General features: G+C 52.2%; 1 protein-coding gene across 1 annotated transcript in view; it reads left to right on the forward strand.

Moving 5' to 3' along the window:
• Positions 1-26,484, forward strand: part of CLSTN2 (calsyntenin 2) — a 1,726,577-nt gene that overhangs the window by 1,674,416 nt on the left and 25,677 nt on the right. The gene's annotated exons all lie outside the window — the stretch shown is intronic.

The raw sequence follows: 26,484 nt of genomic DNA on the forward strand, positions 1-26,484 counted from the left end.
CAAAGGATCAAGGTAAACACAGCCCATCCACCGAATAAATGCATCAAAAAGTAATGATTATGGAGCCAATTCATCAAACTGCTTTCTTCAGAATTCTGGTGTAAAACTGATTGAAATGTTGTGACATTTTTTTTGCTACTTGTGATTCGCAGCAATATTTGAAACTATTGTCATTTTTATGCCAGTTCTGGTCAACTCAGCCCAGTTGATTTTAAGAGACATACATCTTAATTAAGAGACATCTTAATTAGAAATGAGTGTAAATTACCGTACTCATGTACAGCACCATGGAATTAATGGTGATATATAAAATAATAATAATAATAATATATACTCGAGTATAAGCCGAGATACCTAATTTTACTTCAAAAACCTGGAAAACTTATTGACTCAAGTATACGTCTAGGGGGAGATGCAACAGCTACTGGGTCTGGGAGTCTCCCCTCTCCCTGCGAGTCTCCCCCTCTCCCCGCCGGTCCACGAATCTCCCATGGGGGTGTTTCTTACCCACTTCTTCACAGCAGTGGCCGTGGCGGAGCAGCACCATCCTGTAATGTATGGAGTCCTGGAGGTAGCAGCGCTTGTATGCATTTTTAATGAGTTTTTATGGCGTTTTTATCATGAGAAAATAACAAAAAACGCGAAAAAACCTGAACGTGTGCACATACCCTTAGGCAATCAATTTTACACCCCCCAGCTGCTTGTGTTTCTCTTGGCAGTACTATTTGCATATCTCGAAGGCAGAATACAAGTACTGTGCTGGAAGAGGTTGTGCTCCTGATTTCTTTTCTTTTACTTCTCACACTGCACAGATTGAATTAGCAATGCTGATAGGCTATAACAAACAATAAGAAACAAGGTGAAATGTGATGTACAGACAGAGGAGAGATAGCAAACAAGATTAAATGTCTATAGAAAGCAAGGAGGCAAGTGGAAATCAATTGGAGACTAGAAAGTTATACGGCAGATTCAGTAGCATATAAAAGTTTGGGCACCCCTGGTCAAAATTGCTGTTATTGTGAACTGATAAGTAGTGTTGAGCGATACCTTCCGATATCGGAAAGTATCGGTATCGGTTTGGATCGGCCGATATTCAAAAAATATCGGATATCGCCGATACCGATACCCGATCCCAATGCAAGTCAATGGGACCAAAATATCGGAATTAAAATAAACCCTTTCTTTCCTTGTAGGTTCATTCTACATGAAGGAAAACAACTAAGAATAATGTAGGATGTATGGGGGAGGTGGCGGAGACATTAAAGGCAATGAGGATTAGTCCAATCAAATAGAATAGCATGATTTTTTTTTTTTTTAAAGACGTTCGGATTGAAAAAGATATTGACTATGTAAATTTTTTTTATTTTGTCAGATATTGATGTTTCACTATTCCACGACCTTCCCCTTCTTTTTTTTCCTTTTCCCACACTTTCATCTTCATCATCATCAGCATCCTTGACATCAACTTCTTCACCTTATTCATCTTCTTCTTCATCTTCTACCTATTTTTTTTTTTTTATTACATTCTTCATATTCATTTTCTTCAACTATTATTATTCTTCCTATTCTACATATTCTTTTTATTCCACTGTTATTATTCTTCCTATTCTACTTCTTCATCATATTCTCATTTGTGACAGGCATTCCCGTAGTTGTTATCTATAAAAGTTGGAAGATTACACCTTCCGTTCTGCCAGTCACAAAAGTTACATTTGTCCGCGTTCAGTTTGGCCTGCAGCATCAGGCTTTATCCAGGGGCACCACGAGGAGGAACGGACTCACCCCCATACACTGCTTAGTCTTCTTCTGCATATAATTTAGATAATATCTTTTGCTCTGATATTAAGTCTTATGCTTAATGTTCTTCTGCTCTTTGTTCTGCAGCCTCTTGTTCTTCTGCTTCTCGGTCTTCCATGTTGTCGTCTCCAGGGTCTTCGTCTCCAGTGTCGTCATCTCCGCCGTCGTCGTCTCAGCCGTCGTCGTCTCCGCCGTCGTCGTCGTTGTCATCGGGGTGGTCTTCCGGGTCGTCGTCATCGGGGTGGTCTTCCGGGTTGTCGACGTTAGGGTCTTCAACTTGGAAATGTAGCAGAAGGTACAAGAAGGCTGAGAAAATGCCAAGAACCAGCTGATGGAACTGGAACTCGGATGGCTACCCGAAGGTTCAAGAGCCTATGGAACTACCGAGGACCAGCTGACGTTACTGGAACCCGGTTACTAAGCAGGAGGTACCCGTGCTAAAAAGCACTACCAAGGACCGCCTGACGTTGGCGGAACTCGGATACCCAGAAGGAGGCACCTAAGCCAAAGGCTCTGCCCGGAACCAGATGACGTTACTGGAACCAGGATGGGGAGCAGAAGGTACAAGAGCAAAAGACACTGCCGAGAACCAGCTGACGGTACTGGAACCCGGATGGGTAGCCGAATGTCCAAGAGCCAATGGAACTACCAAGGACCAGCTGACGTTACTGGAACCCGGTTACTAAGCAGGAGGTACCCGTGCCTGAAAGCACTACCAAGGACCACCTGACATTGGTGGAACTTGGATACCCAGAAGGAGGCACCTAAGCCAAAGGCTCTGCCCGGAACCAGCTGACGGTACTGGAACCAGGATGGGGAGCAGAAGGTACAAGAGCAAAAGACACTGCCGAGAACCAGCTGACGGTGCTGGAACCAGGTGGTGGACCCGAAGGCCCACAGGAGAGGAGAGAACAGCTAGGCCGCGAGGCAGCCGCAGTTACCGAACCCCAACAGTCCTACAGGGGGAGCTGGGCCTACTGGCACTACAGAACCAGCCTTGACTACCAGTTCACGCAGCCCACATAGGAAGCTCCTAAACTGGAGGCACCCTGGAGTTGGCTAACTCGACCGCCCCACGACGGGGCAAGCATAGGCGTCTCAGTGAAGTTGACACAACCCGGAAACAGCTGACGGTGCTGAAACCAGGCTTGGCACGAGGGAGTACCTGTGACAAGAACACTGCCGAGAACCAGCTGGCGGTGCTGGAACCCGGATGCGTTGCCCCAGTGTGCAAGAGCCAATGGCACGACCGAGGACCAGCTGACGGTGCTGGAACCCGGTTACTAAGCTGTAGGTGCCCGCGCTCAAAAGCACTACCAAGGACCGCCTGGCGTTGGCGGAACTCGGATACCCAGGAGGAGGCACCTAAGCCAAAGGCTCGGCCCAGAACCAGCTGACGGTGCTGGAACCAGGTGGTGGACCCCAAGGCCCACAGGAGAGGAGAGAACAGCTAGGCCGCGAGGCAGCCGCAGTTACCGAACCCCAACAGTCCTACAGGGGGAGCTGGGCCTACTGGCACTACAGAACCAGCCTTGACTACCAGTTCACGCAGCCCACATAGGAAGCTCCTAAACTGGAGGCACCCTGGAGTTGGCTAACTCGACCGCCCCACGACGGGGCAAGCATAGGCGTCTCAGTGAAGTTGACACAACCCGGAAACAGCTGACGGTGCTGAAACCAGGCTTGGCACGAGGGAGTACCTGTGACAAGAACACTGCCGAGAACCAGCTGGCGGTGCTGGAACCCGGATGCGTTGCCCCAGTGTGCAAGAGCCAATGGCACGACCGAGGACCAGCTGACGGTGCTGGAACCCGGTTACTAAGCTGTAGGTGCCCGCGCTTAAAAGCACTACCAAGGACCGCCTGGCGTTGGCGGAACTCGGATACCCAGGAGGAGGCACCTAAGCCAAAGGCTCGGCCCGGAACCAGCTGACGGTGCTGGAACCAGGTGGTGGACCCCAAGGCCCACAGGAGAGGAGAGAACAGCTAGGCCGCGAGGCAGCCGCAGTTACCGAACCCCAACAGTCCTACAGGGGGAGCTGGGCCTACTGGCACTACAGAACCAGCCTTGACTACCAGTTCACGCAGCCCACATAGGAAGCTCCTAAACTGGAGGCACCCTGGAGTTGGCTAACTCGACCGCCCCACGACGGGGCAAGCATAGGCGTCTCAGTGAAGTTGACACAACCCGGAAACAGCTGACGGTGCTGAAACCAGGCTTGGCACGAGGGAGTACCTGTGACAAGAACACTGCCGAGAACCAGCTGGCGGTGCTGGAACCCGGATGCGTTGCCCCAGTGTGCAAGAGCCAATGGCACGACCGAGGACCAGCTGACGGTGCTGGAACCCGGTTACTAAGCTGTAGGTGCCCGCGCTTAAAAGCACTACCAAGGACCGCCTGGCGTTGGCGGAACTCGGATACCCAGGAGGAGGCACCTAAGCCAAAGGCTCGGCCCGGAACCAGCTGACGGTGCTGGAACCAGGTGGTGGACCCCAAGGCCCACAGGAGAGGAGAGAACAGCTAGGCCGCGAGGCAGCCGCAGTTACCGAACCCCAACAGTCCTACAGGGGGAGCTGGGCCTACTGGCACTACAGAACCAGCCTTGACTACCAGTTCACGCAGCCCACATAGGAAGCTCCTAAACTGGAGGCACCCTGGAGTTGGCTAACTCGACCGCCCCACGACGGGGCAAGCATAGGCGTCTCAGTGAAGTTGACACAACCCGGAAACAGCTGACGGTGCTGAAAGCAGGCTTGGCACGAGGGAGTACCTGTGACAAGAACACTGCCGAGAACCAGCTGGCGGTGCTGGAACCCGGATGCGTTGCCCCAGTGTGCAAGAGCCAATGGCACGACCGAGGAACAGCTGACGGTGCTGGAACCCGGTTACTAAGCTGTAGGTGCCCGCGCTTAAAAGCACTACCAAGGACCGCCTGGCGTTGGCGGAACTCGGATACCCAGGAGGAGGCACCTAAGCCAAAGGCTCGGCCCGGAACCAGCTGACGGTGCTGGAACCAGGTGGTGGACCCCAAGGCCCACAGGAGAGGAGAGAACAGCTAGGCCGCGAGGCAGCCGCAGTTACCGAACCCCAACAGTCCTACAGGGGGAGCTGGGCCTACTGGCACTACAGAACCAGCCTTGACTACCAGTTCACGCAGCCCACATAGGAAGCTCCTAAACTGGAGGCACCCTGGAGTTGGCTAACTCGACCGCCCCACGACGGGGCAAGCATAGGCGTCTCAGTGAAGTTGACACAACCCGGAAACAGCTGACGGTGCTGAAACCAGGCTTGGCACGAGGGAGTACCTGTGACAAGAACACTGCCGAGAACCAGCTGGCGGTGCTGGAACCCGGATGCGTTGCCCCAGTGTGCAAGAGCCAATGGCACGACCGAGGACCAGCTGACGGTGCTGGAACCCGGTTACTAAGCTGTAGGTGCCCGCGCTTAAAAGCACTACCAAGGACCGCCTGGCGTTGGCGGAACTCGGATACCCAGGAGGAGGCACCTAAGCCAAAGGCTCGGCCCGGAACCAGCTGACGGTGCTGGAACCAGGTGGTGGACCCCAAGGCCCACAGGAGAGGAGAGAACAGCTAGGCCGCGAGGCAGCCGCAGTTACCGAACCCCAACAGTCCTACAGGGGGAGCTGGGCCTACTGGCACTACAGAACCAGCCTTGACTACCAGTTCACGCAGCCCACATAGGAAGCTCCTAAACTGGAGGCACCCTGGAGTTGGCTAACTCGACCGCCCCACGACGGGGCAAGCATAGGCGTCTCAGTGAAGTTGACACAACCCGGAAACAGCTGACGGTGCTGAAACCAGGCTTGGCACGAGGGAGTACCTGTGACAAGAACACTGCCGAGAACCAGCTGGCGGTGCTGGAACCCGGATGCGTTGCCCCAGTGTGCAAGAGCCAATGGCACGACCGAGGACCAGCTGACGGTGCTGGAACCCGGTTACTAAGCTGTAGGTGCCCGCGCTTAAAAGCACTACCAAGGACCGCCTGGCGTTGGCGGAACTCGGATACCCAGGAGGAGGCACCTAAGCCAAAGGCTCGGCCCGGAACCAGCTGACGGTGCTGGAACCAGGTGGTGGACCCCAAGGCCCACAGGAGAGGAGAGAACAGCTAGGCCGCGAGGCAGCCGCAGTTACCGAACCCCAACAGTCCTACAGGGGGAGCTGGGCCTACTGGCACTACAGAACCAGCCTTGACTACCAGTTCACGCAGCCCACATAGGAAGCTCCTAAACTGGAGGCACCCTGGAGTTGGCTAACTCGACCGCCCCACGACGGGGCAAGCATAGGCGTCTCAGTGAAGTTGACACAACCCGGAAACAGCTGACGGTGCTGAAAGCAGGCTTGGCACGAGGGAGTACCTGTGACAAGAACACTGCCGAGAACCAGCTGGCGGTGCTGGAACCCGGATGCGTTGCCCCAGTGTGCAAGAGCCAATGGCACGACCGAGGACTAGCTGACGGTGCTGGAACCCGGTTACTAAGCTGTAGGTGCCCACGCTTAAAAGCACTACCATGGACCGCCTGGCGTTGGCGGAACTCGGATACCCAGGAGGAGGCACCTAAGCCAAAGGCTCGGCCCGGAACCAGCTGACGGTGCTGGAACCAGGTGGTGGACCCCAAGGCCCACAGGAGAGGAGAGAACAGCTAGGCCGCGAGGCAGCCGCAGTTACCGAACCCCAACAGTCCTACAGGGGGAGCTGGGCCTACTGGCACTACAGAACCAGCCTTGACTACCAGTTCACGCAGCCCACATAGGAAGCTCCTAAACTGGAGGCACCCTGGAGTTGGCTAACTCGACCGCCCCACGACGGGGCAAGCATAGGCGTCTCAGTGAAGTTGACACAACCCGGAAACAGCTGACGGTGCTGAAACCAGGCTTGGCACGAGGGAGTACCTGTGACAAGAACACTGCCGAGAACCAGCTGGCGGTGCTGGAACCCGGATGCGTTGCCCCAGTGTGCAAGAGCCAATGGCACGACCGAGGACCAGCTGACGGTGCTGGAACCCGGTTACTAAGCTGTAGGTGCCCGCGCTTAAAAGCACTACCAAGGACCGCCTGGCGTTGGCGGAACTCGGATACCCAGGAGGAGGCACCTAAGCCAAAGGCTCGGCCCGGAACCAGCTGACGGTGCTGGAACCAGGTGGTGGACCCCAAGGCCCACAGGAGAGGAGAGAACAGCTAGGCCGCGAGGCAGCCGCAGTTACCGAACCCCAACAGTCCTACAGGGGGAGCTGGGCCTACTGGCACTACAGAACCAGCCTTGACTACCAGTTCACGCAGCCCACATAGGAAGCTCCTAAACTGGAGGCACCCTGGAGTTGGCTAACTCGACCGCCCCACGACGGGGCAAGCATAGGCGTCTCAGTGAAGTTGACACAACCCGGAAACAGCTGACGGTGCTGAAAGCAGGCTTGGCACGAGGGAGTACCTGTGACAAGAACACTGCCGAGAACCAGCTGGCGGTGCTGGAACCCGGATGCGTTGCCTTGCCTATTAAAGATTGTCTTCCTAGAGCCCCAACTAGCGGTGTTGGAGCAAAGGGTAAGCAGGGGGAGATGAGTGTAGGCCGAAGCCTGCACTGGAGGCAGCTTTGTGTCTGCGTTGCGTTTGCAGGACACTTTGCCGGCTACACACTGGGGGAACAGCTGGCGTTGCTGAACCCCACTAACACAATGGCGTGTGTTTTTATCTGTGCAGCTAGCACTTGCGGGCAAAAACTAGCGATGTTAGAGCCCGTGTTGAAGCAGGAGGAGGAGGAGAGGAGCAGAGTGTAGGCCGAAGCCTAGTTGAACCAATTTCAAAGGAAACCTTTAACCCCCCCCTCAGGTGTTACAAAGTACAAGAGACACACCTTGTGCAGTATTAATGCTGCACAAGTGAAAGGTTGCTCTATTAATTTGTCTACTTGCACACGCTGAATGAAAGACATACACAATTTACCCCATTCTACAGTCAAACTGTAGTGGATGCGTGACTTGGTTTTTTGATGAGACGCAGCACAGGTGTCCAAAATAACGCCTTGGTGCTTGGCGCAGCTTCCTGAGCGTTGTTATTTGCTGTACAGGAGTCTGCGCTCTTGTGTTATCCCTTGGCAATGCCCTGTTAGCGCTGCCCATCTTATGACATCATTTCATGTTGGCCGGTGCGGTTAACGATGGCCATAAATCCCAGACCCACAGTGTCTTTTCATAAAGCCACACTGCGGTGCTGGGATTCGTGGCCTTGAGCAGTAAATATTTTGGCCGCTCACACACGTCCTTACACCTGCTTCAGACTGGGCGGCCTCTGCTGATCCCTTCTCGCATGCCGCGGCCATGAGGCTGCACAGTCTGAAGAAGGCGGAAGGAGATGAGTTAAGACAGGCGAAGATATGCACTGCTCGTGCCCATCAATCACACCCTCGCAGTCAAAATAATTAAGACAACGAGGAGCATTTTATTCAGGCAGGGCGGACGAACAGGCGCAAGTAGCCAACCAATGATGTCAGAAGACGGGAAGCGCTACCAAGGGGGGTGCTGCGTATCATTAGAAAGGAAAGTCACACCTCAGGGACAGTGGAATGGTCTCAAAGAGACACATTTTGTACGTGTTGAGTTCCACGTGGGCAAGGAGAAAACATCAGCCACCTTGTACAAATGCAGCAGTACTGCTGTACAAGGTGGCTGTTATACATAGAAACACCTGGGGGTGGGGGCCAGGCTCCCTTCAATTTCAGTTCATGTGCCTGCGTGGCGTTTGCAGGTCACGTTGCAAGCTGCACAGCAGGGGAACAGCTGGCGGTGCTGAACCCCACTAACACATTGGCTGGTGTTTTTCTCTGTGCAGCTAGCATTTCCGGGCAAAAACTAGCGGTGTTTGAGCCCAAGGTCAGCAGGAGGAGGAGGAGAGGAGCAAAGTGTAGGCCGAAGCCTGCACTGGTGGCAGCTTTTGGTCGGTTGTGCCAGCGTGGCTTGTGCTGGACACGATGCCGGCTACACAGCGGGGGAACAGCTGGCGGTGCTGAACCCCACTAACACATTGGCTGGTGTTTTTCTCTGTGCAGCTAGCATTTCCGGGCAAAAACTAGCGTTGTTAGAGCCCAGGGTCAGCAGGAGGAGGAGAGGAGCAGAGTGTAGGCCGAAGCCTAGTTGAACCAATTTCAAAGGTTACCTTTAACCCCCCCTCAGGTGTTACAAAGTACAAGAGCCACTCCTTCTGCAGCATTAATGCTGCACAAGTAAAAGGTTGCTCTATTAATTTTTCTACTTGCACAAGCTGAATGCAACACGTAGACTATTTAGCCCATTATACTGTTAATCAGTAGTGGAGGCGTGACTTGTCTTTTTAAAGAAAAGCAGCACAGGTGTCGAAAACAACACCTTTTTGCATGGGCGCAGCTTCCTGAGCGTTGTTAGTTGCTGTACAGGAGTCTGCGCTCTTGTGATCCTTTGGCCATGCGCTGTGAGCGCTTCCTGTCTTATGACCTCATTTCATGTTGGCCGTTGCGGTTAGCGATAGACATGAATCCCAGACCCACAGTGTGTTTTTAAAAAATCACACTGCGGTGCTGGGATTCGTGCCCTGGTGCACTAAATATGTTTGTCGCTCACACATGTCCTTACACCTGCTTCAGACTGGGCGGCCTCATCTGATCCCTTATCGCCTGCCGCGGCCATGAGGACACCCAGTCTGAAGAAGGCGGAAGGAGATGAGTGAACACAGGCAAACATATCCACTGCACATGCCCATCAATCACACCCTCGCTGTCCAAAAAAATAAGACACCGTGGGGCGTTGTTTCGAGCAGGGGAGATGCACAGGCGCAGCCAGCTAACCAATGATGTCAAAAGACGGGCAGCGCTAACAAGGGTGGTGCTGCGTGTCATTACAAAGGAAAGTCACACCTCAGGGACATTGTAATGGTCTCTAATGAGACACATTTTGTACGTGTTGAGTTCCACGTGGGCAAGGAGAAAAAGTCAGCCACCTTGTACAAATGCAGCAGTACTGCTGTACAAGGTGGCTGTTATACATAGAAACACCTGTGGGTGGGGGGCAGGCTCCCTTCAATTTCAGTTCATGTGCCTGCGTGGCGTTTGCAGGTCACGTTGCAAGCTACACAGCAGGGGAACAGCTGGCGTTGCTGAACCCCACTGACACATTGACTGGTGTTTTTCTCTGTGCAGATTGCATGTCCGGGCAAAAACTAGCGGTGTTAGAGCCAAGGGTCAGCAGGAGGAGGAGGAGAGGAGCAAAGTGTAGGCCGAAGCCTGCACTGGTGGCAGCTTTTGGTCGGTTGTGCCAGCGTGGCTTGTGCTGGACACGATGCCGGCTACACAGGGGGGGAACAGCTGGCGGTGCTGAACCCCACTAACACATTGGCTGGTGTTTTTCTCTGTGCAGCTAGCAGTTCCGGGCAAAAACTAGCGGTGTTTGAGCCCAGGGTCAGCAGGAGGAGGAGGAGAGGAGCAAAGTGTAGGCCGAAGCCTGCACTGGTGGCAGCTTTTGGTCGGTTGTGCCAGCGTGGCTTGTGCTGGACACGATGCCGGCTACACAGCGGGGGAACAGCTGGCGGTGCTGAACCCCACTAACACATTGGCTGGTGTTTTTCTCTGTGCAGCTAGCATTTCCGGGCAAAAACTAGCGGTGTTTGAGCCCAGGGTCAGCAGGAGGAGTAGAGGAGCAGAGTGTAGGCCGAAGCCTAGTTGAACCAATTTCAAAGGTTACCTTTAACCCCCCCCTCAGGTGTTGCAAGGTACAAGAGCCACACCTTGAACAGCATTAATGATGCACAAGTCAAAGGTTGCTCTATTTAATTTTGCTCCTTGCACACGCTGAATTAAACACGTACACTATTTAGCCCATTATACTGTCAAACAGTAGTGGAGGCGTGACTACTAGTCTTTTTAAGGAGACGCAGCACAGGTGTACAAATTTACACCTAGGTGCTGTGCGCAGATTCCTTACCGTTGTTATTTGCAGTACAGGAAACTGCGCTCTTGTGTTATCCCTTGGCAATACCCTGTTAGTGCAGGCCGTCTCATGACCTCATTTCATGTTGGCCGGTGCGGTTAACGATGGCCATAAATCCCAGACCCACAGTGGCTTTTCCTAAAGTCACACTGCGGTGCTGGGATTCGTGGCCTTGTGCAGTAAATATGTTCGCCGCTCACACATGTCCTTACACCTGCTTCAGACTGGGCGGCCTCAGCTGATCCCTTATCGCATGCCGCGGCCATGAGGCCGCACAGTCAGAAGAAGGCGGAAGGAGGGGAGTGAAAACAGGGTAACATATGCACTGCTCGTGCCCATCAATCACACCCTCGCAGTCAAAATATATGAGACAACGGGGGGCGTTGTGTCGGGCAGGGGGGACGCACAGGCACAGCCAGCCAACCAATGATGTCAGGAGACGGGCAGTGCTAACAATGGGGGTGCTGCGTGTCATTAAAAAGGAAAGTCACACCTCAGGGACATTGTAATGGTCTGTAATGAGACACATTTTGTACTTGTTGAGTTCCACGTGTGCAAGGAGAAAAAGTCAGCCACCTTGTACAAATGCAGCAGTACTGCTGTACAAGGTGGCTGTTATACATAGAAACACCTGGGGGGGTGGGGGGCAGGCTCCCTTCAATTTCAGTTCATGTTCCTGCGTGGCGTTTGCAGGAAACGTTGCAAGCTACACAGCAGGGGAACAGCTGGCGGTGCTGAACCCCACTAACACATTGGCTGGTGTTTTTCTCTGTGCAGCTAGCATTTCCGGGCAAAAACTAGCGGTGTTTGAGCCCAGGGTCAGCAGGAGGAGGAGAGGAGCAAAGTGTAGGCCGAAGCCTGCACTGGTGGCAGCTTTTGTTCTGTTGTGCCAGCGTGGCTTGTGCTGGACACGTTGCCGACTACACAGCAGGGGAACAGCTGGCGGTGCTGAACCCCACTAACACATTGGCTGGTGTTTTTCTCTGTGCAGCTAGCATTTCCGGGCAAAAACTAGCGGTGTTTGAGCCCAGGGTCAGCAGGAGGAGTAGAGGAGCAGAGTGTTGGCCAAAGCCTAGTTGAACCAATTTCAAAGGTTACCTTTAACCCCCCCCTCAGGTGTTGCAAGGTACAAGAGCCACACCTTGAACAGCATTATTGATGCACAAGTCAAAGGTTGCTCTATTTAATTTTGCTCCTTGCACACGCTGAATTAAACACGTACACTATTTAGCCCATTATACTGTCAAACAGTAGTGGAGGCGTGACTACTAGTCTTTTTAAGGAGACGCAGCACAGGTGTACAAATTTACACCTAGGTGCTGTGCGCAGATTCCTTACCGTTGTTATTTGCAGTACAGGAAACTGCGCTCTTGTGTTATCCCTTGGCAATACCCTGTTAGTGCAGGCCGTCTCATGACCTCATTTCATGTTGGCCGGTGCGGTTAACGATGGCCATAAATCCCAGACCCACAGTGGCTTTTCCTAAAGTCACACTGCGGTGCTGGGATTCGTGGCCTTGTGCAGTAAATATGTTCGCCGCTCACACATGTCCTTACACCTGCTTCAGACTGGGCGGCCTCAGCTGATCCCTTATCGCATGCCGCGGCCATGAGGCCGCACAGTCAGAAGAAGGCGGAAGGAGGGGAGTGAAAACAGGGTAACATATGCACTGCTCGTGCCCATCAATCACACCCTCGCAGTCAAAATATATGAGACAACGGGGGGCGTTGTGTCGGGCAGGGGGGACGCACAGGCACAGCCAGCCAACCAATGATGTCAGGAGACGGGCAGTGCTAACAATGGGGGTGCTGCGTGTCATTAAAAAGGAAAGTCACACCTCAGGGACATTGTAATGGTCTGTAATGAGACACATTTTGTACTTGTTGAGTTCCACGTGTGCAAGGAGAAAAAGTCAGCCACCTTGTACAAATGCAGCAGTACTGCTGTACAAGGTGGCTGTTATACATAGAAACACCTGGGGGGGTGGGGGGCAGGCTCCCTTCAATTTCAGTTCATGTTCCTGCGTGGCGTTTGCAGGAAACGTTGCAAGCTACACAGCAGGGGAACAGCTGGCGGTGCTGAACCCCACTAACACATTGGCTGGTGTTTTTCTCTGTGCAGCTAGCATTTCCGGGCAAAAACTAGCGGTGTTTGAGCCCAGGGTCAGCAGGAGGAGGAGAGGAGCAAAGTGTAGGCCGAAGCCTGCACTGGTGGCAGCTTTTGTTCTGTTGTGCCAGCGTGGCTTGTGCTGGACACGTTGCCGACTACACAGCAGGGGAACAGCTGGCGGTGCTGAACCCCACTAACACATTGGCTGGTGTTTTTCTCTGTGCAGCTAGCATTTCCGGGCAAAAACTAGCGGTGTTTGAGCCCAGGGTCAGCAGGAGGAGTAGAGGAGCAGAGTGTTGGCCAAAGCCTAGTTGAACCAATTTCAAAGGTTACCTTTAACCCCCCCCTCAGGTGTTGCAAGGTACAAGAGCCACACCTTGAACAGCATTATTGATGCACAAGTCAAAGGTTGCTCTATTTAATTTTGCTCCTTGCACACGCTGAATTAAACACGTACACTATTTAGCCCATTATACTGTCAAACAGTAGTGGAGGCGTGACTACTAGTCTTTTTAAGGAGACGCAGCACAGGTGTACAAATTTACACCTAGGTGCTGTGCACAGATTCCTTACCGTTGTTATTTGCAGTACAGGAAACTGCGCTCTTGTGTTATCCCTTGGCAATACCCTGTTAGTGCAGGCCGTCTCATGACCTCATTTCATGTTGGCCGGTGCGGTTAACGATGGCCATAAATCCCAGACCCACAGTGGCTTTTCCTAAAGTCACACTGCGGTGCTGGGATTCGTGGCCTTGTGCAGTAAATATGTTCGCCGCTCACACATGTCCTTACACCTGCTTCAGACTGGGCGGCCTCAGCTGATCCCTTATCGCATGCCGCGGCCATGAGGCCGCACAGTCAGAAGAAGGCGGAAGGAGGGGAGTGAAAACAGGGGAACATATGCACTGCTCGTGCCCATCAATCACACCCTCGCAGTCAAAATATATGAGACAACGGGGGGCGTTGTGTCGGGCAGGGGGGACGCACAGGCACAGCCAGCCAACCAATGATGTCAGGAGACGGGCAGCGCTAACAATGGGGGTGCTGCGTGTCATTAAAAAGGAAAGTCACACCTCAGGGACATTGTAATGGTCTGTAATGAGACACATTTTGTACTTGTTGAGTTCCACGTGTGCAAGGAGAAAAAGTCAGCCACCTTGTACAAATGCAGCAGTACTGCTGTACAAGGTGGCTGTTATACATAGAAACACCTGGGGGGGTGGGGGGCAGGCTCCCTTCAATTTCAGTTCATGTGCCTGCGTGGCGTTTGCAGGTCACGTTGCAAGCTACACAGCAGGGGAACAGCTGGCGTTGCTGAACCCCACTGACACATTGACTGGTGTTTTTCTCTGTGCAGATTGCATGTCCGGGCAAAAACTAGCGGTGTTAGAGCCCAGGGTCAGCAGGAGGAGGAGGAGAGGAGCAAAGTGTAGGCCGAAGCCTGCACTGGTGGCAGCTTTTGGTCGGTTGTGCCAGCGTGGCTTGTGCTGGACACGATGCCGGCTACACAGCGGGGGAACAGCAGGCGGTGCTGAACCCCACTAACACATTGGCTGGTGTTTTTCTCTGTGCAGCTAGCATGTCCGGGCAGAAACTGGCGTTGTTTGAGCCCAGGGTCAGCAGGAGGAGGAGAGGAGCAAAGTGTAGGCCGAAGCCTGCACTGGTGGCAGCTTTTGTTCTGTTGTGCCAGCGTGGCTTGTGCTGGACACGTTGCCGACTACACAGCAGGGGAACAGCTGGCGGTGCTGAACCCCACTAACACATTGGCTGGTGTTTTTCTCTGTGCAGCTAGCATTTCCGGGCAAAAACTAGCGGTGTTTGAGCCCAGGGTCAGCAGGAGGAGTAGAGGAGCAGAGTGTAGGCCGAAGCCTAGTTGAACCAATTTCAAAGGTTACCTTTAACCCCCCCCTCAGGTGTTGCAAGGTACAAGAGCCACACCTTGTGCAGCATTAATGCTGCACAAGTAAAAGGTTGCTCTATTTGTTTTGCTCCTTGCACACGCTGACTAAAACACGTACACTATTTAGCCCATTATACTGTCAAACAGTTGTGGAGGCGTGACTTGTCTTTTTAACGAGACGCAGCACAGGTGTCAAAATTTGCACCTAGGTACTGGGCGCAGATTCCTGAGCGTTGTTATTTGCTGTACAGGAGTCTGCGCTATTGTGATCCCTTGGCCATGCGCTGTGAGCGCTTCCTGTCTTCTGACCTCATTTCATGTCGGCCGTTGCGGTTAGCGATGGACATGAATCCCAGACCCACAGTGTGTTTTCAAAAAATCACACTGCGTGGCTGGGATTCGTGGCCTTGTGCAGTAAATAGGTTTGCCGCTTACACATGTCCTTACACCTGCTCCAGACTGGGCGGCCTCAGCTGATCCCTTATCGCCTACCACGGCCAGGAGGCCGCACAGTCTGAAGAAGGCGGAAGGAGATGAGTTAAGACAGGCGAACATATGCACTGTTCGTGCCCATAAACCACACCCTCGCTGACAAAATAAATATGACAACGAGGGGCGTTGTTTCTAGCAGGGCGGATGCACAGGCGCAGCCAGCTAACCATGATGACAAAAGACGGGAAACGCTACCAAGGGGGGTGCTGCGTATCATTACAAAGGAAAGTCACACCTCAGGGACAGTGGAATGGTCTCAATGAGACACATTTTGTACGTGTTGAGTTCCACGTGGGCAAGGAGAAAAAGTCAGCCACCTTGTACAAATGCAGCAGTACTGCTGTACTAGGTGGCTGTTATACATAGAAACACCTGGGGGGGTGGGGCCAGGTTCCCTTTTAATTTCAGTTCCTGTGCCTGCATGGCGTTTGCAGGTCACGTTGCCGGCTACACAGCAGGGGAACAGCTGGCGTTGCTGAACCCCACTAACACATTGGCTGGTGTTTTTCTCTGTGCAGCTAGCACTTCCGGGCAAAAACTAGCGGTGTTTGAGCCCAGGGTCAGCAGGAGGAGGAGAGGAGCAGAGTGTAGGCCGAAGCCTGCACTGGTGGCAGCTTTTGTTCTGTTGTGCCAGCGTGGCTTGTGCTGGACACGTTGCCGACTACACAGCAGGGGAACAGCTGGCGGTGCTGAACCCCACTGACACATCACCTAGTGTTTTTTTCTGTGTAGACAACACTTCCAGGTGGCAACTGACAGTGTTGAAACCCAGGGAATCAAAGAGGAGCAGAGTGTAGGCCGAAGCCTGCAGTGGAGCAAGTTGAAAGGGAACCTTTAACCCCCCCCCCCCAGGCATTTGTTGCTGAAAGAGCCATCTTGTACAGCAGTAATACTGCACATGGAAAATGGTGGCTCCGAAAATTATGCTCCTTGCAAACGCTGAAGTACACACTCATATAATGTGTCCCCTCACACCGTCAAACCATCCCGGAAGTGGGACTTTCCTTTGTAATGTGACACAGCACAGCCGTCATTCCAACCCCCTTGGTGCCGGGCACCACCTCCTCAACGTTGTTTGGTTCTGTCACGGAGCCCGCACTGTAATGTTATCCCTTGGCCATGCACAGTTAGCGGTGCCCGTCTTCTGACATCATGTAGGTGTCAGGCTGGCAGTGCCTGTGCGTCCAAGCTGCCCGAGATCCAACCTTGCAGTGTCATCTAATGTAGTCCCACTGCGGGCCAGGGATCCATGGGCATGCGCAGTGCATATCATCGCCTCTCACTCACCTCCTTCCTGCTTCTTCAGACTGTGCGGCGTCACGGCCGTGGCATGCTATTAGGGATCAGCTGACGCCGCCTAGTCTGAAGAAGCGTGAAGAAGGGGAGTGAGAGGCTAGTATATGCACTGCGCATGGCCATGGATACCAGGCCCACTGTGGGATCACATTAGACGACACTGCGAGGTGTGATTTCGGGCAGCGTGGACGCACAGGCGCAGCCAGGACGACAACAAATGATGTCAGAGGACGGGCAGCGCAAACTGTGCATGGCCAAGGGATAACATAACAGCGCAGGGTCCATGACGGAATCAAACAACGCTAAGGAGGCAGCGCACGGTGCCAAGGGGGTAGCAATGACGGCTGTGCTGCGTCACATTACAAAGGAAAGTCCCACCTCCGGGACAGTTGGACGGTGTGAGGGGACACATTACATGAGTGTGTAGTTCAGCGTTTGCAAGGAGCATAATTTCAAGAGCGACCTTTCCCTTGTGCAGTATTAGTGCTGCACATGGTGGCTCTTTCAGTAACAAACGCCTAGGGGGGGGGGGGACAGGTCCCCTTACATTTTAGTTGTGCCAGCGTGGCGGTCGCATGACACGTTGCCGGATACACAGCTGGGGATCAGCTGACGTTACTGAACCCCAATAACAGAGGAGCGACTGTTGACTGTGCACACAGCACTTCCAGGCACCAACTGGCGGTGTTAGAGCCCAGGGACAGCAGGAGGAGCAGATTGGAGGTATTGCCGCACACACAGCTGGGGATCAGCTGACGTTACTGAACCCCAATAACAGAGGAGCGACTGTTGACTGTGCACACAGCACTTCCAGGCACCAACTGGCGGTGTTAGAGCCCAGGGACAGCAGGAGGAGCAGAGGAACAGAGTGTAGGCCGAAGCCTGATTGGAGCAAGTTGAAAGGAAACCTTTAACCCCCCCCCCCCAAGACGTTTGTAGCTGAAAGAGCCATGTTGTGCAGCACTAAGGATGCAAAAGGAAAAGGTTGCTCTTTTAATTATGCTCCTTGCAAACACCGAAGTAAACACTAAAAATGTGTCCCTTTATACCGTTAAACCGTTCCGGAGGTGCGAATTTCCTTCGTAATGGGACACAGCACAGCTGTCATTCCTATCCCCTTGATGCCGTGCGCTGCCTCCTCAGCGTTGTTTTAAGCTGTCACGGAGCCTGCGCTGTTCTGTTAGCCCTTGGCCATGCCCAATTAGCGCTGCCTGTCTTCTGACATAATTTGGTGTCAGGCTGTCAGTGCCTGTGCGTCCACGCTGCTCCAGATCCCACCTCGCAGTCTCATCTAACGTAATCCCACTGCGGGCCTTGGAACCATGGGCATGCACAGTGCATAACCTCGACTCTCACTCCCCTCCTTCCCTCTTCTTCAGACTGTGCGGTGTCACGGCCGTGGCATGCTAGGGATCAGCTGACGGCGCACAGTCTAAAGAAGGCGGAGGGAAATGAGCGAGAGCCCGAGGGGAAGATATGCACTGCGCATGCCCATGGATCCCAGGCCCGCAGTGTGACTCAATCAGAAGACACTGCGAGGCGGGATCTCGGGCACCGCGGCCGCACAGGCGCAGCCAGCCTGACACCAAATTATGTCAGAAGACAGGCAGCGCAAATAGGGCATGCCCAAGGGATAACAGAACAGCGCAGGCTCCGTGACAGCTTAAAACAACGCTGAGGAGGCAGCGCATGGCACCAAGGGGGTAGGAATGACGGCTGTGCTGCGTCACATTACGAAGGAAAGTCCCAGCTCCGGGACGGTATAACGGTATCAGTGAACACATTTTATAAGTGTTAAGTTCTGCGTGTGCAAAGAGCTAAAAAAAAAGAGCTACCTTTTCCTTGCGCAGCATTACTGCTGCACAAGATGGCTCTTTCAGTAACAAACGACGGGGGGGGGGGGGGGGGACAGGTTCCCTTACATTTAGGTTGTTGTGCCAGCGTGGCGGTCGCAGGACACATTGCCGGCTACACAGCTGGGGATCAGCTGACGTTACTGAAACCCAATAACACTGGGTCGTATGTTTTTACTGTGCAGCCTGCACTTCTGAGCCGCAACTGGCGGTGTTGGAGCCCAGGAATAGCAGTTCAGGTGGTAGAAAGATGAACACAGCAGGAGACCTGGATGACACCCAATTACTTAATCAGGCAGAGGAGTGGCAAATTCCTGCGAGATCCAGGCCTGGTTCATTTTCAGGAAAGTAAGCAGGTCAACGTTATCGGAGGATAGTCGCATGCGACGGTCTGTTAGTACACCACCTGCGGCACTAAAGACACGTTCCGATAAGACACTAGCCGCAGGGCAAGCCAGCACCTCCAATGCATACTGGCTTAGCTCTGGCCATGTATCCAGCTTAGAGACCCAAAACTTGAACGGGGAAGAGCCGTCTGGGAGTACAGTAAGAGGGCAAGCCATGTAGTCTGTCACCATCTGACGGAACCGTTGCCTCCTGCTGACTGGAGCCGCCGGTGATGGTGTAGACATTTGGGGCGGGCACACAAAAGTGTGCCAGAGTTGTGCCATACTGGGCTTGCCTTGGGCAGAGGCACTGCTTCTGCTCCCTCTTTGGGCAGAGCCTCCCCCACTGCCTCGACGCACTGAGCTGCTTTGTAAAGCACTAGCAGCACTCCTCTCAGTTGGACAGGAGAAGATGATGGAATTCACCAGTGTGTCGTGGTACTCCCGCAATTTACGCTCCCGGGTCAACGCAGGGATGAGGTTTTGGACGTTGTCCCGGTAGCGAGGATCGAGGAGGGTGAACACCCAATAATCAGGCATGTTGAGAATGTGGTCGATGCGGCGGTCGTTTCTCAGGCACTGCAGCATGAAATCCACCATGTGCTGCAGAGTGCCAACCGGCCCAGAAACGCTGTCCCCTGCTTGAGACATGATCTCTGCCCGCTCGTCATCACCCCACCCTCGCTGTACACACTGACCACTGGACAATTGTGTCGCTCCCTCCTCTGGACGGAGCTCTTCCTCCTCCATTGACTCCTCCTCATCCTCCTCACAAATTGGCCCCTGCGTACCCCTTTGTGAGGAACCACGTGGCGCTGACTCTCCAGAAGCTGATGGAAAAGGTGACTCCTCATCCTCCACCTCTTCCACCACATCATCCCTTAACCCTTGCAAAGTTTGCTGAAGCAGGCAGATAAGGGGGGCAGTCATGCTGACTAGTGCATCATCTGCACTTGCCATCCGCGTGGAATAATCAAAAGGACGCAAAACCTGGCAGACGTCCTTCATAGTGGCCCACTCTGTGGTTGTGAAGTCTGATCGGCGCTGACTGCGACTTCTTTGCGCCTGATGCAGCTGGTACTCCATAACTGCTTGCTGCTGCTCACACAACCGCTCCAACATATGTAACGTGGAATTCCACCGGGTAGGTAGGTCACATATGATGCGGTGTTCCGGAAGGCGGAATCGGCGCTGCAGAGCAGCAATGCGGGATCTGGCCAAGCTGGAACGCCGCAAGTGAGCACACTCTAGGCGGACCTTGTGCAGCAGGGCATCAAGATCCGGATAGTCCCTCAGAAAACTCTGCACAACCAAATTGAGCACATGTGCCAGACATGGGATGTGAGTGAGGTTGCCAAGGGCCAAAGCTGCCACCAGATTTCGGCCATTGTCACACACTACCATGCCTGGCTGGAGATTCGCTGGCAGTAACCACACATCGCTCTCCTGCTTTATGGCATTCCAGAGCTCCTGCGCTGTGTGGCTTCGATGCCCCAATGAAACTAGTTTCAAGACGGCCTGCTGACGTTTGGCCACGGCTGTGCTCATGTCGGTCATAGGTAAACGTTCACGGGTCCATGTGGGGGTGGACTGTGACGGATCCTGCAGAGAGGAATCAGAGGAACTGGTGTAAGAGGAGGAGTCGATGCGTACAGACTGGATTCCTGCAATCCTTGGAGTGGGCAGGACACGTCCTGCGCCACTCGCACGATCTGTACCTGGCTCAACAACATTAACCCAATGGGCAGTGAGGGAAACATATCGCCCCTGTCCATGCTGACTGGTCCACGCATCGGTGGTGAGGTGGACCTTGCTACTGACGGCGTTCAGTAGCGCATGTTTTATGTTTGCCTCAACATGCCTGTGCAGGGCAGGGACAGCCTGCCTGCTGAAGTAAAAGCGGCTGGGCACCTTGTACTGTGGGACTGCCAATGCCATCAAGTCACGGAAGCTGTCAGTCTCCACCAGCCTGAATGAGAGCATTTCCAGGGACAACAGTTTGGCAATGCCTGCATTCAGAGCCTGTGCTCGGGGGTGGTTGGCCGAGAATGCCCGCCTTTTCTCCCATGCCTGTACTACCGATGGCTGTAGAGTAGACTGGGAGTGTGAGGATGACTGGGAAGGTGGTGCTGTGGGTGGAATTACACAAGGTCTCTGGGAGGAAGCCAAACCAGCTGTGCGTGAGCTGGAGGAAGAGGCAACACGAGCTGAAGAGGTGGTAGCTGCCGCTGTTGGTTGGCCTACATCTTCAGTGTGTTTCTGTAACTCCACCGCGTGCCTGGTCCGCACATGTTTCCACATATTTGTGGTATTGAGGTTGCTGACATTTTTCCCTCTTTTTACTTTATGATGACACAGCTTGCATTTGACAAAACAAATGTCATCTGCAACTGTGTCAAAAAAGGACCAGGCACTGCAAGTCTTGGGAGCGCCCTTTTTGGCTTTGGAAAGAGACAGGCTCCTAACGGGTGCCAAAGTGGAGGCTACAGGCTCCGCAGTCTTCCCCCTCCCTCTCCCTCTTTGGCCCGTAAGAGGAAGCTCTTCCTCTGAGCTGCTCCCACCACCTTCCTGTTCCTCACGCCACGATGGGTCAAGGACCTCATCATCTCCACTACCCTCTGCCACCAACTGCTCCTCCTGGGTAGTCTCAGCAGCACAGTACGCACGAGAAAGCGGCACCTGAGTTTCATCATCAGATGCGTACTGCGCTGTGGTCACCGGAGGCACTGGCCCACCTGCCTCTTCAGAGTCAGAGAGAAAAAGGTGTTGGGCATCACTGCACACTGCCTCTTCTTCCATTTCTCCAATGCTGCTTAGCTGGCCCCCTGTTTCCAAGCCAAGAGATTCAGAGAACAGAAGTAGAGACGGCTCCTGTCCTGGGCTCTCTGACTGCCTGGCCAATTTGGCAGGTGGTGAAGAGACAGATGGCTGCTCTCCAGTGCTCTGTGCCTGAGAGGATGTGGCACTAACTGAAGTCGATGCCGAGGCGTTAGCTGCCATCCACCCGACAACGGCTTCAATTTGGTCTTCACGCAGCAGCGGTGCACGGCGCTCTCCGACAAAGCTGCGCATGAAGGACTGTTCCCTGCTGAAACTGAGTGACGACGAGTCACCGGCGCCCGCAGCAGGCACAGAATCACCACGTCCTCTCCCTGCTCCTCTCCCTGCTCCGCGCCCACGCCCACGTGCCTTACTCCCTGCCCTCTTCATCTTGGTTGACAGATAAAGATAAGCAGAAAAGTACTAAGGCCTTAGTGTGCTTATTCCTGTAATGCTCCTCCTAACAGGTGTAAGAAACACTAATGTTGTAAATTGTGGACTAAACTTTATTATTTTTCAAATGTGGCCTACACAAGTGTAAGTTGTGTTTGGTGAACTTAACCTTTTTTTTGGTGCAGATAGGGCTACAGAGCTAGTTTAAATCACACGGAGACCGTGCAGACAGCCGTAAACGGCGCTGCAAGGCCAAGAAACCCTCCTCTAGGTTATCCTATATAGTGTTTTTCCACTATTTAGCTGGATACAAGTGGAAAGACACTAATAGGAATTTTTTTTTTCAAATTTTAAACTGGCTGCACTATTTGAAAAAAAGGAAATTGTTTTTCAAGGTATGAGGCAGTAACGCACCCTGAGCTGAATCCAACCGGCTATGGCTGCACACAGACTACAGGGCGAGCTGCGCTCACACAGAGACCGTGCAGACAGCCGTAAACGGCGCTGCAAGGCCCCAAAAAAACCCTCTAGGTTATCCTATGTAGTGTTTTTCCACAATTGAGCTGGAGACTGGTGGAAAGACACTAATAGGAATTTTTTTTTTTTCAAATTTTAAACAGGCTGCACTATTTGAAAAAAAGGAAAATTTTTCTCAAGGTATGAGCCAGTAACGAACCCTGAGCTGAATCCAACCGGCTATGGCTGCACACAGACTACAGGGCGAGCTGGGCTCACACGGAGACCGTGCAGACAGCCGTAAACGGCGCTGCAAGGCCAAAAAACCCTCCTCTAGGTTATCCTATATAGTGTTTTTCCACTATTTAGCTGGATACGAGTGGAAAGACACTAATAGGAATTTTTTTTTTCAAATTTTAAACAGGCTGCACTATTTGAAAAAAAGGAAAATTTTTCTCAAGGTATGAGCCAGTAACGAACCCTGAGCTGAATCCAACCGGCTATGGCTGCACACAGACTACAGGGCGAGCTGGGCTCACACGGAGACCGTGCAGACAGCCGTAAACGGCGCTGCAAGGCCCAAAAACCCCCCTCTAGGTTATCCTATGTAGTGTTTTTCCACAATAGAGCTGGAGACTGGTGGAAAAACACTAATAGGAAATTTGAGAAAAAATGTGCAGCAGGCTGCACTAAGAGCAAAAAAGAACAACTGTGTGAGGCAGTGTGAACCCCCCCTGAGCTGAATACAACCGGGTATATGGCTGCACACAGACTACAGAGTGAGCTGCACACACACACACACACAGAGACCTTGCAGAACGCTGTTAAAACAGCGCTGCAAGGCAAGAGCAAGGTGAACAGTGAAGAACACACAGCGTTTTGCTAAATTAGCCTTTGGAAAGGAAAATAAAGCAATTAGCAAGCTCAACTGGCCCTCAGTTAGAACACAGCGTCCTGTCCCTAACTGAAATCACAGCAGAGTGAGCGCAAAATGGCGGCAGCGCTTTTTTATAGTGCAGAGTGACATCATTTCAGCAGCCAATCCAAGCCTTGCCAGTACTTACATGCCCACCATGCTAAACAGGATGTGCCCACACTTTCATTCATTCCTCATTGGCTGCTGCGTTCAATTTGAATTCTGGGAACTTCCGATTCCAGTATCCGATACGCGGGAAGTATCGGAATTCAGTATCGGAATTCCGATACCGCAAATATCGGCCGATACCCGATACTTGCGGTATCGGAATGCTCAACACTACTGATAAGCAAGTTGAATATGAAATGTTCTCTATAAGGCCTAAAGTTAAAGATGGCACATTTTCTTTGTATATTAGGTGAATATATACAGTACAGACCAAAAGTTTGGACACACCTTCTCATTAAAAGATTTTTCTATATTTTCATGACTATGAAAATTGTACATTCACGCTGAAGACATCAAAACTATGAATTAACACATGTGGAATAATATACATAACAAAAAAGTGTGAAACAACTGAAATTATGTAATATATTCTAGGTTCTTCAAAGTAGCCACCTTTTGCTTTGATGACTGTTTTGCACACTCTTGGCATTCTCTTGATGAGCTTCAAGAGGTAGTCACCGGCAATGGTTTTCACTTCACAGGTATGCCCTGTCATGTTTAATAAGTGGGATATAGTGGGAAACTTTTGGTCTGTACTGTGTATATATATATATATATATATATATATATATATACATACAGTTGTGGAAAAAAGTATTGGCACCCTCAGCCTAATACTTGGTTGCACGACCTTTAGCCAAAATAACTGCGACCAACCGCTTCCGGTAACCATCAATGAGTTTCTTACAATGCTCTGCTGGAATTTTAGACCATTCTTCTTTGGCAAACTGCTCCAGGTCCCTGATATTTGAAGGGTGCCTTCTCCAAACTGCCATTTTTAGATCTCTCCACAGGTGTTCTAAGGGATTCAGGTCTGGACTCCTGGCCACCTCAGAAGTCTACAGTGCTTTCTCTCAAACCATTTTACAGAGCTTTTTGAAGTGTGTTTTGGGTCATTGTCCTGCTGGAAGACGCATGACCTCTGAGGGAGACCCAGCCTTCTTACACTGGGACCTACATTATGCTGCAAAATTTGTTGATAGTCTTCAGACTTCATAATGCCATGCACACGGTCAAGCAGTCCAGTGCCAGAGGCAGCATAGCAACCCCAAAACATCAGGGAACCTCTGCCATGTTTGACTGTAGGGACCATGTTCTTTTCTTTGAATGCTTCTTTTTTTCTCCTGCAAACTCTATGTTGATGCCTTTGCCCAAAAAGCTCTATTTTTGTCTCATTGACCAGAGAACATTCTTCCAAAATGTTTTAGGCTGTTTCAGGTAAGTTTTGGCAAACTCCAGCCTGGCTTTTTATGTCTCAGGGTAAGAAGTGGGGTCTTCCTGGGTCTCCTACCATACAGTCCCTTTTTATTCAGATGCCGATGGTTAGTACGGGTTGACACTGTTGTACCCTCGGAATGCAGGGCAGCTTGAACTTGTTTGGATGTTAGTCGAGGTTCTTTATCAACATCCGCACAATCTTGCGTTGAAATCTCTTGTCAATTTTTCTTTTCCGTCCATATCTAGGGAGGTTAGCCACAGTGCCATGGGCTTTAAACTTCTTCATGACACTGCGCACAGTAGACAGAAACATTCAGGTCTTTGGAGTTGGACTTGTAGCCTTGAGATTGCTCATGCTTCCTCACAATTTGGTTTCTCAAGTCCTCAGACAGTTCTTTGGTCTTCTTTCTTTTCGCCATGCTCAATGTGATACACACAAGGAAACAGCAATCTTTGCGGTACATCAAGCAGCTGGAGGGCAGGTTGGTGGCTCTAGAACGCACAACCTCAACTGTGGATGTTACCGCAGTAGCTGTTCAGGCTGCTAGCGTGGCTGCAGCAACTTTGTCCACTGCCACCCCTGTTCCGACCCTTTCTCGCCTCCCGCTGCCAGAAAGATTTTCTTATGATGGCAAATCTTGTAGGGGTTTCATGAGCCAGTGCTCTATACATCTCGAGCCGCTGGCTGCACGTTTCCCTTCACAGTGGGCAGAGGTGGGATTCATTATGTCTCTCCTGTCAGACAGGGCGTTGGACTGGGCTATGCCGCTGTGGGAGCTTAGCGATGATGTGGTGCAGAGTGATCCGCTGTTCCTGAGCACTCTGAAATAGGTCTTTTTAGGACCTCGTGTCACCCATGATACGGCGCTCCAACTGTTGGCATTTATTCAGCGCTCGTCCTTGGTCAGCCATTTTGACGTCCACTTCTGCACTTTAGCATCTGATCTGGAGTGGTCGGATTAAGCCCTCATCCCTATATTTTGGAGGGGGCTGGCTGACCATGTTAAGGACGCTCTTGCCACTAGGGAGATTCCCTCCACATTGGAGGAGCTAATAGCTGTATCTACTTGTATTGACCTCCGTTTTAACGAGCGAAAGTTAGAGCGAGCCCAGTGTAGGCAGAGGTTTCGGCTGGCTCCCACCTTCGCCAAACCTTTGGAATCTCTGGTCCAGGTGCCTGAGTCACATGAGGCCATGGAGGTGTCACGAGTGGGATCTAAGTCCCTGACTGCACTTAGGGTCTGTCATGTTTGCCGTCCGTCAAGACACCTTGCCACCAGATGTCCCCAGCGGTCGGGGAAATGTCGCCGTGTCTAGTGGTAGTAGGTGGAGTTTCACTAGACACGGCGACGTTTGTCTACAAATTGTCTTTAAGGGGACAATTACCATTGGCTCATCCACTCATTCGGTAGAGCTTTGCGTGGATTCCGGGGCGGAGGGCAATTTTATGTCTTCTGCCTTCGCTCAACGAAGCGCAATACCTATGGTGATGCTCGCCCAACCACTGACCGTACGAGTGGTGAATGGGTCGACACTGCCCTCACAGATTACACACCAGACCATCCCATTTACTCTATTGATGTCACCATCTCATCAGGATATAATATCTCTGCTCATCATTCCTGAGGGAATTGATGAGGTCCTGTTAAGGAT

The sequence above is a fragment of the Ranitomeya imitator genome, chromosome 5 (assembly GCF_032444005.1).
Source record: "Ranitomeya imitator isolate aRanImi1 chromosome 5, aRanImi1.pri, whole genome shotgun sequence".
Classification (NCBI taxonomy): domain Eukaryota; kingdom Metazoa; phylum Chordata; class Amphibia; order Anura; family Dendrobatidae; genus Ranitomeya; species Ranitomeya imitator.